Source organism: Cydia pomonella, chromosome 1 (assembly GCF_033807575.1).
Source record: "Cydia pomonella isolate Wapato2018A chromosome 1, ilCydPomo1, whole genome shotgun sequence".
In the NCBI taxonomy this organism is placed as follows: domain Eukaryota; kingdom Metazoa; phylum Arthropoda; class Insecta; order Lepidoptera; family Tortricidae; genus Cydia; species Cydia pomonella.
The window spans coordinates 39,748,604-39,763,960 of NC_084703.1; the positions used below are offsets into that span (position 1 = coordinate 39,748,604).

General features: G+C 36.4%; 1 protein-coding gene and 1 long non-coding RNA gene across 5 annotated transcripts in view; both read right to left on the minus strand.

The window, feature by feature from the left end:
* The window catches only part of LOC133523116 (formin-binding protein 1-like), a 93,099-nt gene that overhangs the window by 27,883 nt on the left and 49,859 nt on the right, over positions 1-15,357 (minus strand). The window lies entirely within an intron of this gene.
* On the minus strand, positions 1,856-3,519 carry LOC133522989 (uncharacterized). The gene is made up of 2 exons (XR_009800174.1): positions 2,628-3,519; positions 1,856-2,444 (listed from the first exon to the last, which is right to left on the minus strand). It is a non-coding gene; the product is annotated as an uncharacterized LOC133522989 (long non-coding RNA).

Below are 15,357 nucleotides of genomic sequence, written 5' to 3' on the forward strand. Positions count from 1 at the left end.
CTGACAACACTCAGTTCTGGCTGAAAAGAGCACTAAATTTGAAATGTAGGGAAAAAAAGAAGGAGAAGAAAAGACGGCATTGGTTTGTGTCAGAATACTGATTGTTACAAAAATTAAAATAGATATTTATAAAACTCAGCGTGGAAATTTACTGTCGCCATACGAGTATATAGTTCCGGAGACTCAGATTTTGGTTTCTGGGTAAGCAATTCCCACAAAGTGTTTTCATTGCAAAACAGCTTAATCCAAATTCGGAAGACTAAGTAATTTATTCTTTCCAGATTTTAATAGGTGGAGGCAAATGTTGCTTTCCTTTGTCAAGTTGCTGAGGAAAGAGGAGCGTGCCCTTGAGCGTGGCAGGCTGATGTAAGAGACGGGTCTTCTCTTCGTCCAGTTCGGGACGTCTTCACGGCCATTGTTACGAGTTCCAACCCAAATGCTAATTTTGACTGCAGCAGACTTTTTCTGTCGTCTGTCTTGTTCGTCAGGCGGAATGCAGAGGAGTTAATTCGGAGGAATAAACATCGTCTGTGGCAGCAGGTATGTGTTGGTCCTTTGAAAACCTTAGGAAATCCTTTGGAAACCCTTAGAAATCCCTTAGGAAGTTCTTAAGAAGCACATAGTTTACTTGTAGAACAAGTTTTGTCATTGTCATAGATCGGTAACCTTTTGCTTTTGTCACATTTATAATGAATAATTTTAATATCATAATCAAGGTTTACTAAGGTCTGATGGACAGTGTTGCTCGCCAAATTTAATGCTTAGGTGTAACTTTTCATATAATATTTACCAGAATAAAATTTAATTAAACAACTAGTTTGTTGGTGATTTATCCTATAGTGTAAGAATACAGATATTAATGAACCAACAGCTCTACCGTTAGCAGACTGAGCTAGAAGTTGAATTTTTAGGGTATGTAGGAGTTTTGAAAGAAGAAATAAAACATATATCAAGTGAACTCTCTTGTTTTTCTTTCCTTTAGTACATCCCTAGGTATTATGTAACCAGCCGGGTACATTTCATAGATTTACAGGTTACATAATTGGCGCCCACAAGGAATCTGTATTTTAAAATTCAATTTATAAGGATAAACCATCAATTTTGAGTATTAAAGTGGCAAACAAGACATTTTTCAAAGTATCTACTATATTCTATAGTTGTAGACAGGGCCAACACAGTAGTATTTGAGTATATTTATAAATAGAACCAATTGTTGCCAATCAATGTTTTTATTTCTTTATGTGTAATTGTTGAAGTGATTCTATAATATTCTGATCAGTAAAACGGTTCACCTTGTATGGTAGGCAATATAAAATACTAAACATAATTTGTGTGTATGTGCAAAATATGAATTTAATCTGTGTGTAAAAAAAAAATACTGTGAAATTTAATTGAAATTAAGTGATACATTCAATTAACATATTTTGTGAAGTTTAAACCACTAATTTTACAAATAATTCAAATTGATAATTTTCTCCGTTGAAAATAGTAGGGTTGTTTGAAGCAAAATAATTCAGTAGGTAAATATTGACATTTGGAATTATTGTTTTTTTAGCATTTGATAATATACACATTTAGCAGTGTACAGCTTGTTGGTTAACTTTTTATAATGGAGAAGAGAGAGATTTCAGTTAATCCATTGTGCAAGGAGGATCTTATTTATGAAGTTGAAATTAGGTCAGAATCTCCGGCTTCTACAGTAGACTTGCTTAAAAAACAACTTAAAAGTTTATTAAAAGACTGTCCATCTGATTCTATAGTGGAAACAGAACTTGACCCGGCCACTGAATCTAAAATAATAGCGGCTAAATTATTAGATTTGGATAATTTATGGAAAAAGTATGAACAATCAAGAGAAAATTACACTTTTATTAAGGCAAAAGCATTGGCTTATCACTTATTTCACAGAATTTCTAGGGTTCGACCAGAGGACACAGGTACACAAACACAAATAAAGGCAAGTAAACAAACACTTGACGGTTTTTTGAATAAGTTTGATAACGTCGGTAAGGTGACTTCTTTGTTAACGACAGGTGAAGGTTCTTCTGGTAATTTTGTGGAAGAACAAGTTGTGTCAGAGTTGGATCGTGGTCATAAAAGTATTTTGAAATGGAATCTCAAGTTCAATGGACACACAGATCCGAAGACTTTTTTGGAAAATGTTCAAGATCTTCAGCAGGCTGATGGAGTTACAGATTCCAAACTTTTGTACTCTGCAGCCAGGTTGTTCTCGGATCAGGCTCTTATATGGTTCCGTGCAAACAGGAATAAGGTGTCATCTTGGCAAGAACTTGCAGTATTGTTGTTAAGTGATTTTCAGGATCCAGAGTATGATTATAAGTTAGCAAATGAAATTCGTGTTCGTACGCAAGGAGAAGATGAGCCACTTCATCTTTATTTTGCATTAATGTTAGGAATGTTTAATAGACTGAGTACGCCTTTATCTGAAAAAGAAAAATTGGATATTTTACAAAGGAATATACGTCCGTTTTACACTCAACAGTTAGCCTTGGTGGATATCAGTTCAATAAAGGAATTGCAGGAAAAATGTAGGATTATTGAAGTTACTAGGCAGCGTTGTTTAAACTTTAAAGAACCACAGAAGAATAATTATGCAGTTATCTCACCTGAATTCTTGTATAAACCACAAAAGAAAACACAGCCAGGAGTTTCGGCTGTTTCTTCTTTTAATCAATCAGATCCATCTAATTGCATTAGTCATTCTTTCAGTAATAATAAGTACAAATTTGAAGGAAAACAAATGTCAAATAACGCATCCAATGATTTACCACAGAGTTCACAGACGTCTACGTCAGATATGTCAAAGTCAAACGGAGGCGAGGTACGTTCGAATACTAGGAAGGTTTGTTTTAAGTGCGGGAAATCAAATCATAATTTTAAAAAATGCATTCAACGTGGTTGTTTTAAGTGCGGTAAAGACGATCATTTTAAAGCGGATTGTCCTCAAATGAAGAACAAGGACCAAAAAAACTAGTGGACGACTGTGACAATAGCACGCAAAACATGCAGGTTTTGGCGGCGATTGAAAAATATTACAGCTACGGATCAATTGCCACAGTCTTATTTGCTACTAATGAGGACGATATTAGGCCTTATCTTCAAGTAAGTGTAGGGAAACAACAGGTTATAGGATTGTTAGATTCTGGAGCTTGTGTTTCTTTGTTAGGAAATTCATCTCACACTTACTTTGAAAAGCTCGGATTTAATTTGGTTAAGAAAAATCAAGTTTCTTGCACAGTTGCTGACGGATTTAAAGTAGATTCGTTAGGGGTAATTTATTTACCGGTCACTTTTAATAATGTAACTCATATAATTAAGTTTCATGTCGTACCATCAATAGTTTCAGATGTAATTTTCGGTTGTGATTTTTGGAAAGCGTATAGGCTAGCGCCTGAAATTTTTAGTAATATTGATTACAGGAAAGCTCCAAAAACATTTTATAGTTATCAAATTGATGAAAAACAAATTCACACGCTAACATCATTTGATAATTTAATGCCGTTTGAAAGGGAATTAGCATTGTCAGTAATTAAGAGATTTGAAGACATTTCAGCGGAAAACAAAGGTTTGGGTAGGACGACTTTAATTGAACACGTGATAGACACAGGCGATGCCTTACCAATCAAGGCTAAGCAGTATCCTCTTTCGCCAGAAAAAAGAGTTGCTTTAAATAAAGAATTGGATAGAATGCTTGAGCTTGATGTGGTAACTGCTACTGAAAGTCCTTGGAATAATCCGGTCATTTTAGTTAAGAAATCAAACGGTGACTGGCGGTTTTGTTTGGATTGTCGGAGATTAAACTCTGTTACTAAGGCTGATTCATATGCTATTCCATATATACCACAAATTTTAGATAGCCTTAAGGAGGCAAGATTTTTATCATCTTTGGATTTATCATCAAGTTTTTGGCAAATACCATTGAATAAAGATTCTCAAGATAAAACCACCTTCAATGTTGTTGGCAGGGGGGCCTTTAAATTTAAGGTTATGCCTTTTGGCATTTGCGGGGCACCTGCGAGGCAACAACGGTTAATGGATATGCTTTTTCATCAAAATTTTTGTTCAGATGTAGAGAATGGTAAGGTATTTTGTTATATTGATGATATTGTTATTTGTTCATCAGATTTCGATACACATTTGTTACTTTTGAATCGAGTTCTTGAAAAATTAAAGTTAGCAAATTTAACTATAAATCGTAAAAAATGTAATTTTTTCCGAAGCTCATTGAAGTATTTAGGTTATGTGGTCGACGAAAATGGGTTGCGGACCGATCCTGATAAGGTGTCTTCTATCTTGAACTTTCGTACTCCGTCATCAGCTCGTGATGTTAAAGTATTTCTCGGCACTTGCTCGTGGTACAGACGGTTTATTCGTAATTTTTCGACAATTGCTGCCCCATTGAACAGATTAACAGTTAAAAGGGGAAAACATGAGCTTAAATTTAGTTGGTCAGATGAAGCGGAGCAATCGTTCATTAAGTTGAAGGAAGCACTTGTGTCAGCACCAATATTAGCTGTGCCGGACTTTGAGAAGCCTTTTGCTGTTCACTGTGACGCATCTGCTTATGGCCTTGGTGGTATGCTATCACAAGAAATAGAGGGTAAAGATCACCCTATAGCTTATGTCAGCAGGTCGCTAAACAAAGCTGAGATGAACTATAGCGCTACAGAAAGAGAGGCGTTAGCAGTGATATTTGCAGTGGAAAAATTTCAGGCTTATTTAGGCACAAGCAAATTTAAGGTTATCACGGATCATGCATCATTAAAGTGGTTTTTAAAATTAGAAAATCCGTCAGGCAGGTTAGCACGTTGGGGGTGTAGATTGTCTCAGTTTAACTTCGAGATAGAACATAGGAAGGGCACTGACAATGTGGTTCCTGATGCATTGTCAAGACTCTTGACGGTAAATGTTATTAACACGACTCAACAAGATACAGTAGAAGATGTATGGTATGATAAAATTTTCAAAACATGTCAAGAACATCCTGCGAATGTACCAAATTTTCAAATCATAGACCAAAAACTGTACCGCTACAGTAAAGGTAAATATAGTTTAACATCAGAGTTTGATTGGAAGGAAGTGGTAAGGAAAGAACACAGACGGAAAATAGTCGAGGAATATCATTCGATGCCAACTGCAGGACACTTAGGCGTATTTAAAACGCATAGGAGAATATGTTTACGGTTTTATTGGCCAGGAATGTTCGATGAGATTAAAAATTACATCAAGGACTGTAATACTTGTTCTGCTTATAAACACTCCACCAAGCGAACTTTGGGGTTAATGGGAAAACCTAAAGTTTGTGGTAGACCTTTTCAGGCGGTTTCGGTTGATTTAGTTGGACCTTTGCCACGGTCTCAATCTGGATTTACGTTTTTACTGGTAGTAACTTGTTGTTTTTCAAAGTTCACACTCTTGTTTCCTTTGAGACGTGCTACGAGTGCAATTGTCGCTAAGAACTTTGAAAATTTCGTTATTTTGGCACATGGAGTCCCAGAGACCGTAATTGTTGATAATGGTACACAATTTACGGGAACTGAGTTCCGGAAGCTGCTAGAACGTTACAATATTCCAAAACATCATTATACTCCTAGGTATACACCACAAGTTAACCTAGTTGAGAGATACAATAAAACGATAATGACAGCAGTGGCTTCTTATGTTCAAGATAATCATCGGTCTTGGGATAAGCACTTGTTTGAAATACAATTTGCCATAAACAGTGCAGTGAATGAGTCAACTGGATTTTCACCATTTTTTCTGGTCCACGCTAGAGAACCTGTCATTAACGGTAATTTTTACAAGGATACTCAAGCCAATTATTCTCTTGATATACCAAGAGAGGAGTATGCTGGTGAATTTGGGTGTTTAAAAGATATATTTGAGGAGGTTAGAAAGCATTTATTAAATGCTCATGCAAAGAATGCTTCACATTATAACTTAAGACGTAGACATGCTAGTTTTAAGGTGGGTGATATTGTTTGGAAAACGAATTATACACAAAGTGACGCACAAAAGTTTAAAATGGCGAAGTTAGCTCCAAAGTTTGTGCAGTGTAAGATCACCAAAGTTTTATCACCATTGGTTTACGAGCTGGAGGCCATGGATGGTCATCCACTTGGCTCTTGGCATGTCAAAGATTTTAAAGCTTGAACTGTCACAAACAATTTAATTCTCTCGTTGCGTTTTCATAGTTTTAATATGCAAACACAAAAGTGAAAGTTGCAACAGTAATATTTAAAAGGAAATATTACTGGTAGTAAGTATGATGATTGTATGAAGTGGGTATTGTATGAAAGGATTTATGTATTGGCGGAATTTATATAGAAGTTGTGTTGAGACAGTCTGGTTTGGGGTTAATCTAACATTTTTTTTTATCAGGTTGTTGGTTAGATATTTTGTTCTGATTGGAGAATTGATAAAACTGCCAAGTTTTACAACAATGTACTTTTATGTCAATTGTTTATCTTACTTTGGGTAAGAGACAGAGATTTGGTTATCGTCAACCGTTGGTTGCATTTAAGTTTAGGTTTATATAAAATTTCATTTGGTAGTTGGTAGTAGTTTTGTTAATGGTTAGGTATGCATTAACAACTGTCAAGTTGTACAGTTTGGTAAGTCGTTTATTTCATATTTACTTTGATGAAGAGTTTCGCGCGGCAGGTTGTTTTGTGATCAAGTAGGGTTGATTTTGTTGACTTTGTTGGTTGATGGTTTTGCTTGATTTTGTCGTTGCAAGTTTTGAATTTATTTCAAGGTAGTCATTTGTGAATATACATGGTTAGTTTGGTAGATTTATTGTTAGTTTTAAGGTTAATCGTGCCTGAGGACAGGCAAGTTCACTATTATATGGTGTTTGAAACTAGTGAACCTTCTTGTTGGAAGGGGGGTATTGTCACATAGCGCCATCTAGTGGTGTTAGCGTAATAACTTCGTTGTTTCTTTTTATTTCTCTTAGTGTTATATTTTTTTAGAAATATGAAACATGATTTAATTTAATTAGTTTAGTTACAAATATAAATAGTTGTATTTCAGCATTTCTTTCTGGATATTGTGTCGTTAGGTAATGAAACCTACATGTTTTAAAAGGTAGCACAATTTGACTGACAACACTCAGTTCTGGCTGAAAAGAGCACTAAATTTGAAATGTAGGGAAAAAAAGAAGGAGAAGAAAAGACGGCATTGGTTTGTGTCAGAATACTGATTGTTACAAAAATTAAAATAGATATTTATAAAACTCAGCGTGGAAATTTACTGTCGCCATACGAGTATATAGTTCCGGAGATTCAGATTTTGGTTTCTGGGTAAGCAATTCCCACAAAGTGTTTTCATTGCAAAACAGCTTAATCCAAATTCGGAAGACTAAGTAATTTATTCTTTCCAGATTTTAATAGGTGGAGGCAAATGTTGCTTTCCTTTGTCAAGTTGCTGAGGAAAGAGGAGCGTGCCCTTGAGCGTGGCAGGCTGATGTAAGAGACGGGTCTTCTCTTCGTCCAGTTCGGGACGTCTTCACGGCCATTGTTACGAGTTCCAACCCAAATGCTAATTTTGACTGCAGCAGACTTTTTCTGTCGTCTGTCTTGTTCGTCAGGCGGAATGCAGAGGAGTTAATTCGGAGGAATAAACATCGTCTGTGGCAGCAGGTATGTGTTGGTCCTTTGAAAACCTTAGGAAATCCTTTGGAAACCCTTAGAAATCCCTTAGGAAGTTCTTAAGAAGCACATAGTTTACTTGTAGAACAAGTTTTGTCATTGTCATAGATCGGTAACCTTTTGCTTTTGTCACATTTATAATGAATAATTTTAATATCATAATCAAGGTTTACTAAGGTCTGATGGACAGTGTTGCTCGCCAAATTTAATGCTTAGGTGTAACTTTTCATATAATATTTACCAGAATAAAATTTAATTAAACAACTAGTTTGTTGGTGATTTATCCTATAGTGTAAGAATACAGATATTAATGAACCAACAGCTCTACCGTTAGCAGACTGAGCTAGAAGTTGAATTTTTAGGGTATGTAGGAGTTTTGAAAGAAGAAATAAAACATATATCAAGTGAACTCTCTTGTTTTTCTTTCCTTTAGTACATCCCTAGGTATTATGTAACCAGCCGGGTACATTTCATAGATTTACAGGTTACAAAGCATACAACTAGTTGTGAAAATTAAAATTCAAGTGTGGCATTGTGGAAAACGGCAGGTGAAGATTGTCAAATTGTGTTGTACAAAAAGTTACGAAGTACATTGCAATAAAAATGAGAAAACTCAAACAATATGATATTTCTCAATATGATTTTATTGTTATTATATAGTATTTTATCTATGGATAACTGAAAAAAATAAACTACTTCATAATTAGTAAAAAAAAAAAATATACTAGCTAATTCACTGCCACTTTCTTACTGAACCACTCCTTATAACAAGTTCGTGTTTAAACAAAAGTGTATGCGACTACGACAGCTCGCAATCCGTTCATATTTGGCACACGCGTCACGTGTGTCGTTGAACCTGTCAAAGCATCGACGACGATGGAAGGCCGTCAGCGGTAATTGCTACATGTCGCGGCACGCGATAACCAAACATTAGTGCTAGTGATATGTGCCGATATGTCCAACGGCAATTTTGAGGAGATAGTGATAGTTCTTTATCGCTTGTTTATCAGCCAAAGTGCTATCGATTTTGGTTAGGGTAGGCTAGGCGTTAATTAAGGGTTTGCGCCTGTAGAGCTTTACAGCGACCGGTCGGCAACAGTGCGATAGTGGAGTTTAGAGGAATCATCCGCGACCAAGTCTCCATGATTTAGAATGGCTGGGTCACTCCGATTTCATTCTTCCGGGGCAATTCCGTCACACAACCAAAAATACAACAGTTTTATTTAGCTTTACACAGACTTTGAAGTGACAAAGTGTGTGCCATTGTAAAGGTGATGTTTTCGAAGTATATTGTCGTTTTTGGTGCCACTTACACACTCTGTGTGACTGTAAAGTCGGTGCTGAGTTAGTTTGGTCCGAATCGAGATTATACACAAATATAGGAAGTTATTTGACTTTCCTGTTACCTAAAGTCGAGGATTAGTTCAAATAATCGTTATATTGTACAGAAGAAACACCTTATTAAAAACTGTGATGTGACATAGCATAGCAACCCAAATTCCGTCTTTAACTAACAGATAAAAACATAATAATGTACCTAATGTGTCATCAACTCATCATTATCATCAAATTCGATAAATCAAAGACTTTTCACTCAAGTTAACCTAAATAATTATTCGCTAAATAACTGTATGCAATATCAACATTGTTATAAGAATAGTATATTGATTATCATGATAAGCATTTCAAATGTATACATATAATATAATCCATAAAATCCCACATACCTACAGTTAACTTTACCGTAAATTCATGATCATCAAATAAGTATACATAAGAGTTTAATCCCATGGCATATACATTTTCTCGGATTGCCCAAAAACTAGAGGACGATTCTTAATGGTTAGGTTATTTTGATCAGACTCGTAGTAGTGTTGGCAATAAAAATAAAAAAATAAATAAAAATAATTTTTTTATTGGCATTAAGGGAACTACATTTTCCCTTGTCATGTCCCTGACTTCTGAGCTAGGTAAGAACCTGTGTTACAGAAGTCAGTGTCCTCTCCCAAACATTTTTAATTGATATTTTTAGTAGTCTCGAGAATATTCTAGAATAATATAGATGTAGTAGAATGTTCTCGAATCTTTCACGTAGGGGGTATATAACAGCGGGCTTATTACAGAGATTTAGTTAAATTAGAAAAAATGGACCAACAACATCTTCGAGCTATTTACTTAAATGAACACAAATTGGGAACCAGTTCGAGGGAAACTGCAAATAAGATTAACACTGCTTTTGGCCCAAACACTACTACCGATCGCACAGTATGAAATTGGTTCCAGCGCTTTAATGAAGGAGACACAAGTTTAAAAGACATTCCTCATACTTGTCGCCTCGTCACTTTTGACGAAGAAGCATTGCGGCGCGAGCTTAAGTTGCAGCCGGATTCCACCACCAGGGATTTAGAGAAAACTCTGAACTATCACTACAGTATCATAGATCGCCATCTGCAGTCGATGGGTTACCGTAAAGTTTTGTCAAGGTGGACGCCTCATGCTTTGACCGATGCTCAACGTGCATTGCGTGTCAACATTTGTGAAAGTCTGCTGCTGCGCCCCCAAAGAAAGAGCTTCCTGGAGTCAATCATCACTGGAGATGAGTCCTGGGTCTTGTACTAGAACGTTACACGAAAAGCCTTTTGGATGCCTTCCGATAAACGGCCACTAGCACAGCCGAAAACCAGTCTGCATGGCCAGAAATTTCTCCTGTCAGTTTTCTGGGATTCGCAAGGAATGTTGCTGTGGGAGTTACTGGAGGACCATCAGACTATCAATGTCGAAGCCTACATGAATCAACTACAAAAGTTGGCGAACGCTGTTAGGGAAAAAAGGCCAAAACGTCTTGAAGTATCATTACTTCATGATAATGCACGACCACATATGGCGAAAATAACCTGTAAATTTCTAGAGGAGCTCGGTTGAACAATACCTCACCCACCTTATGGCCCTGATCTAGCAACTTCCGACTATCATCTTTTTCGGGCTTTGAAACAGCATCTTCGTAAAAAAAGATCGAAAATTCTGGCGAAACATTACCTTGCTAACTTCTTTGCCTCTCAGCCACTTTCATTCTGGAATTTTGCCTAGCATATATATTCTAGATAATGATGGTGATTATATTGTCGATTGATTGTTTCAATAAATAAATATTACAAAAAAAAATAGTTTTATTTCAAGGTGGGAATATAATAATGCAACAACCGTACACATTTGAGGATCATCAAACTTTTACTTAAGTTTTTAGTGTTACGACAGCATCACACTAATCTCCTAGGTACCAATATAGTTCGTGCTGTTATTGTACTGTATCGCCGTATATAGTAATATATTCTATCGCCGACGACCTTGTAATCTCGGTATCTACACGTCTCACTTGAATGCAACTGCCGGGTTGTTAAAGTACGTCAAGACCACAATCAGAGTAAATTTATTTATAAGAGTAGACCATCACAAACAAAAGGGAACCGTTTGGATAAAACAAGTGATGATAGCAAGTAAGTATAGGAAGCTACGTAAATAATGTTATGTTACTTACAGCTATTGTCCTTTTACCATGTTATAGGACTCGATGAAAATAGAAACATGTACCTAGTTGGTTACTAAGTTCTGTTACTCGATTTGCAACCTCTTTATTTCCGTTAAAACAAATGCTACCGAAAAAATAAAAAATGACAATGTGGTGGATTTGTGAGCTATAATTATGTACCACACATAACGCTTAACTCGTTGTATCTATAATGAATTGGGGCCTAAAAGAGAATCATATCGCAGTAATTGCGTTGCACAAATGTGGGCACCCGCCAAACATGATTTGGAAGTTGCTTGAAAACCTAAAAATCAACAAACAATTTGTTTATCGCACAATTAATAGATACAATAGTACTCAGAGCTTCAATGACCGCAAGAGGTCTGGAAGACCACGCACCGTTCGGACCCCAGCTCTAATAAAGGCAGTGAAGGCGAGGATTGCAAGAAAGCCCGTCCGGAAGCAAGTTGTTGGCAATACAGATGTCTGTGAAGAGAAGCTCCCTAAAAAAAGTTATCAATGAAGACCTTGGACTACACGCTTACCGCAGACAAAAAAGAAATTTGCTTAATGGACGATTAGACTATGAGGCTAGAGAGAAGTCGCGTACTATTGAAGCGGTACGCACAAAATAGCCACCGAAAATACTATTTACAGATGAAAAAAAATTACCATTGAAGAATGCTGTAACCGCCAGATTGACAGAGTGTATACAAAAAAGCAGTCAAGAGGCGATTGTGACTGTTCCGAGAGTGCAACGAGGCCATCATCCCTCTTATGTGATGATTTGGCTGGGTGTGTCATACTCAGGGCTAACACAGGTTAATTTCTGTGAAAAGGGTGTGAAAACTGGGGCCAAAGTTTACCAGGAAACCGTTCTCGAACCAATAGTCAAAGCGCTTAAGCCACACTCAGCTCCTGCACATAAGGCAAAAACAACTCAAGCCTGGTTTCGAAGGAACAAAATTGCCTTTATTGCCCAGGAAGACTGGCCGTCCTTCAGCCCGGACCTTAACCCCCTGGATTATGCCATATGGCAGGTTATCAAGGAGAAAGCCTGTGCTAAACCCCACTCAAATCTTGACTCCCTCAAGCGGGCCATAGTTAAGACAGTGACGGAATTAGACGTGACAATCGTGCGTGCCGCTATGCCTGGCCTGTGTAATCCCTGATTTTGTGTACTTCATTTTAATATATAGTTTATTCTACTTTCGTTCGTAGAATTTTTGCGTTGCAGTAACAGAATTTAGTAACCAACTAGGTATAGGAACTAAAAGAGTAGTTGTCGCATCTTAAAGATGTGCAAAGTTGTTATTCAAGTCTTAACGAGCGCATCGCTTCAGGTGTCCGAGATACTAAGAACCTCAAGTTATATTAGAGAGAAGCTTAAAGTCTCGACACGAAGTGAATAAAAAAAAAATATATATTTATTCTGGTAAAAAAAAACCCTGATTTTACAATTTTGTTTTTTTCTGCCAAACTGTAAGACAGTTTATTGGCAGAGGGAACTCCCTTAAATACAGATGGGTTAGCTTATTGCCTAGTTAATTAATAGGTAAGTACGCAATAGTAAGTAAGTAAGTACGTAATTAGGTGGCAGATGTGTTCCACACACTGATGGATGCATCATATCCGTTGTCTCCGGTCCGGTATCAATGCGAGTCATGGCGGAACTCGGTCGCGACTTTGCAATCGATTTGATCGGACAGTGACTCACGGTGGAGGAACGCCCTGGCGGCCTTAGCTGATTAGTACTCGGTACTCATCGTTAGTTAATCAGACAACAATACCCATCCCGCCACGATAAGATTACGTTGATAGAATCGATAGTGTTGACAGCTGTTTTAATAATTAATAGTAACTACAAATTATTGTCAGTCCGTTTAACGTCATGTTGTAAAGCAGACTGATGTAGCTTGTGTTGTTAATTAACTACTACATAATACAATTAAATTAAATGAAAATGGTTTATATTTTCTTCAAGTAGGGCCTCGAGGTATCTATCACAATTAAAAAGTTTCTGTAATTTCTATTTTCTACGTATTTAAGTATTTATCTCCATTGGTCTATTATACATTTCGTCGTCTAGTGCCCACAACACAAGCCTCAATAAAACCTCTAGGTAGATTTGTGTATGATTGTTGAATAATATTTATATTAATGAAGTTTATGAAATAGGCTAAATCATAACCATAATATGTTTTTCTTTCATGATTAATGATACTAATAATTACTCAATAACAAATAATATAACAATGCAGTGATTTATAGGGAGAAAACAGTACTCATATAATGAAAGATTAAGAAATAATTTTTAAAAACAAAATATACTGAAATTAACGCAAAAGACACGACACAGGAATAGAACGATGCTTTCTCAAAACTAGACGAAATGGGTGCGGCCCTTAACGCCGAGGGAACACGCACACAACTGCACATTAAAAACTTTGAGCGCGAGAAATTATTTCTAGAAACGACCTCGCAGTTTTAAAAGGCCATTTTGAATTACTTGTTTCTACGTGCTACGCTCATGCCTCCTCATGCGTTGCGTGCGTGCAGTGGCGCATTCAAAAGTACATTTAATAATGAAGTGCGTGGGTACTTGGCGAACTCTACTTGCACAACCGTTCGCTCTTACGTTTGAGTGTCACTTTGACGTTTCGCAGCACGACCAGCCAACACCGGCAAGGGAGGACGGACAAGTTTTGCTCTCACTTTATGTAATTGCTTGCACAACACACCATGTGACATAGTTTACGTATAAGTAACGACACCCAAAGTGCAGTGGCCACGTTACTTTCATATATTAATGAAGTAAATAATATAATCATCTGATTTGAGCCAGAATTAAATTTTGTATCAAGCAGAAATGTCTGCGAAATTAATAGTTTATGATTGGTACAAAATTAATTAAATTCTGGCTTAATAGCTTACAAATAAATTAAAAGTGGAAGAAATACTGTCTTGTATGAGACTTGAACTCACGACCATTGGTACGCTAGTTTAGTGCTCTGCCATTTGAGCTACCAAAACCCACCAAAGTTAGTCAGTTAAGTCTCATCAAGGACAGTAATTTCTTCCAATTTTTATTCAGAATTTAGATTTTCAGATGTAATGTAATGCATTAGAAAAATATCCATATTGGGCGATGCTTACAACTTGCATCATGACATGAATGTTCGCTAAATAAAGCTAAATAGAACCTTGAAGTGTGACGTCTATGAGTTTGTTTGTAGACAATCTGTCTTTGCTTGCTAAGTACTGGTTTCGTTTTTGTGAGACAGACTAATCTATGGCTTGTACAGTCAAAGAATTTAATTTTCGTACCACTTCGTACCTTGTCACATCAATATGAGTCGCTAGAGACCTCATACTATTGTCACTGTGACAAGGTACCAAATGGTACTGAAATTAAATTCCTTGACCGTACTCGACAACCAAGGTAGAAACTGAAATTTCAAATAAGAGAAAGTAGAGGTCTTAAATAATATCCTTTTGAATACGTATTATTAGTTTGTATGTATAAACACGTTTCACAATACATTTAGATCATACAAAGTATCTGACTACAAATGATATTTCGTGAAAGCCTATTATTTTACAAATAATTGACAATGACAACAACATGCACTCGACTACAGCTAGCTTTAGGAATTGATACGTCCTACAGACGAAAATAAGGTCAAAGCGAATACATGTACATCTAGTACGGCTAGTTAGTATGTCTGCGTGGCCAAGTATTGATTTAAGCTACACGAAGCTTACAAAACTGCTGAAATTCTTTTAATGCCAATCGCCGGTATGACATTAGCAAGATTAAAATGTTGAAGAACCTACCTACCTACCTACCTTATACCGAACACGAACGATATATATGCAACGTGTAACTACAAATTGGACGTAGATAACTACGAGCACAAAAACATCGCGTAAATACACACTAAATTTAATGTTATCTTACAGCATATTCAATAGTGTCAGACCTATAAATGGTACTGGATTTCAAATTTGGATTATGTTTACTGATACTGAGATTGATAACTAATGAATATATTCATACTCATAAAGTAACTGTAATGTGATTTTCAAAATTATGTATATTTGGACTATAGTTCATTTTGTTGTAAGTTTTACAAATTTATACATGCTTACTAATAA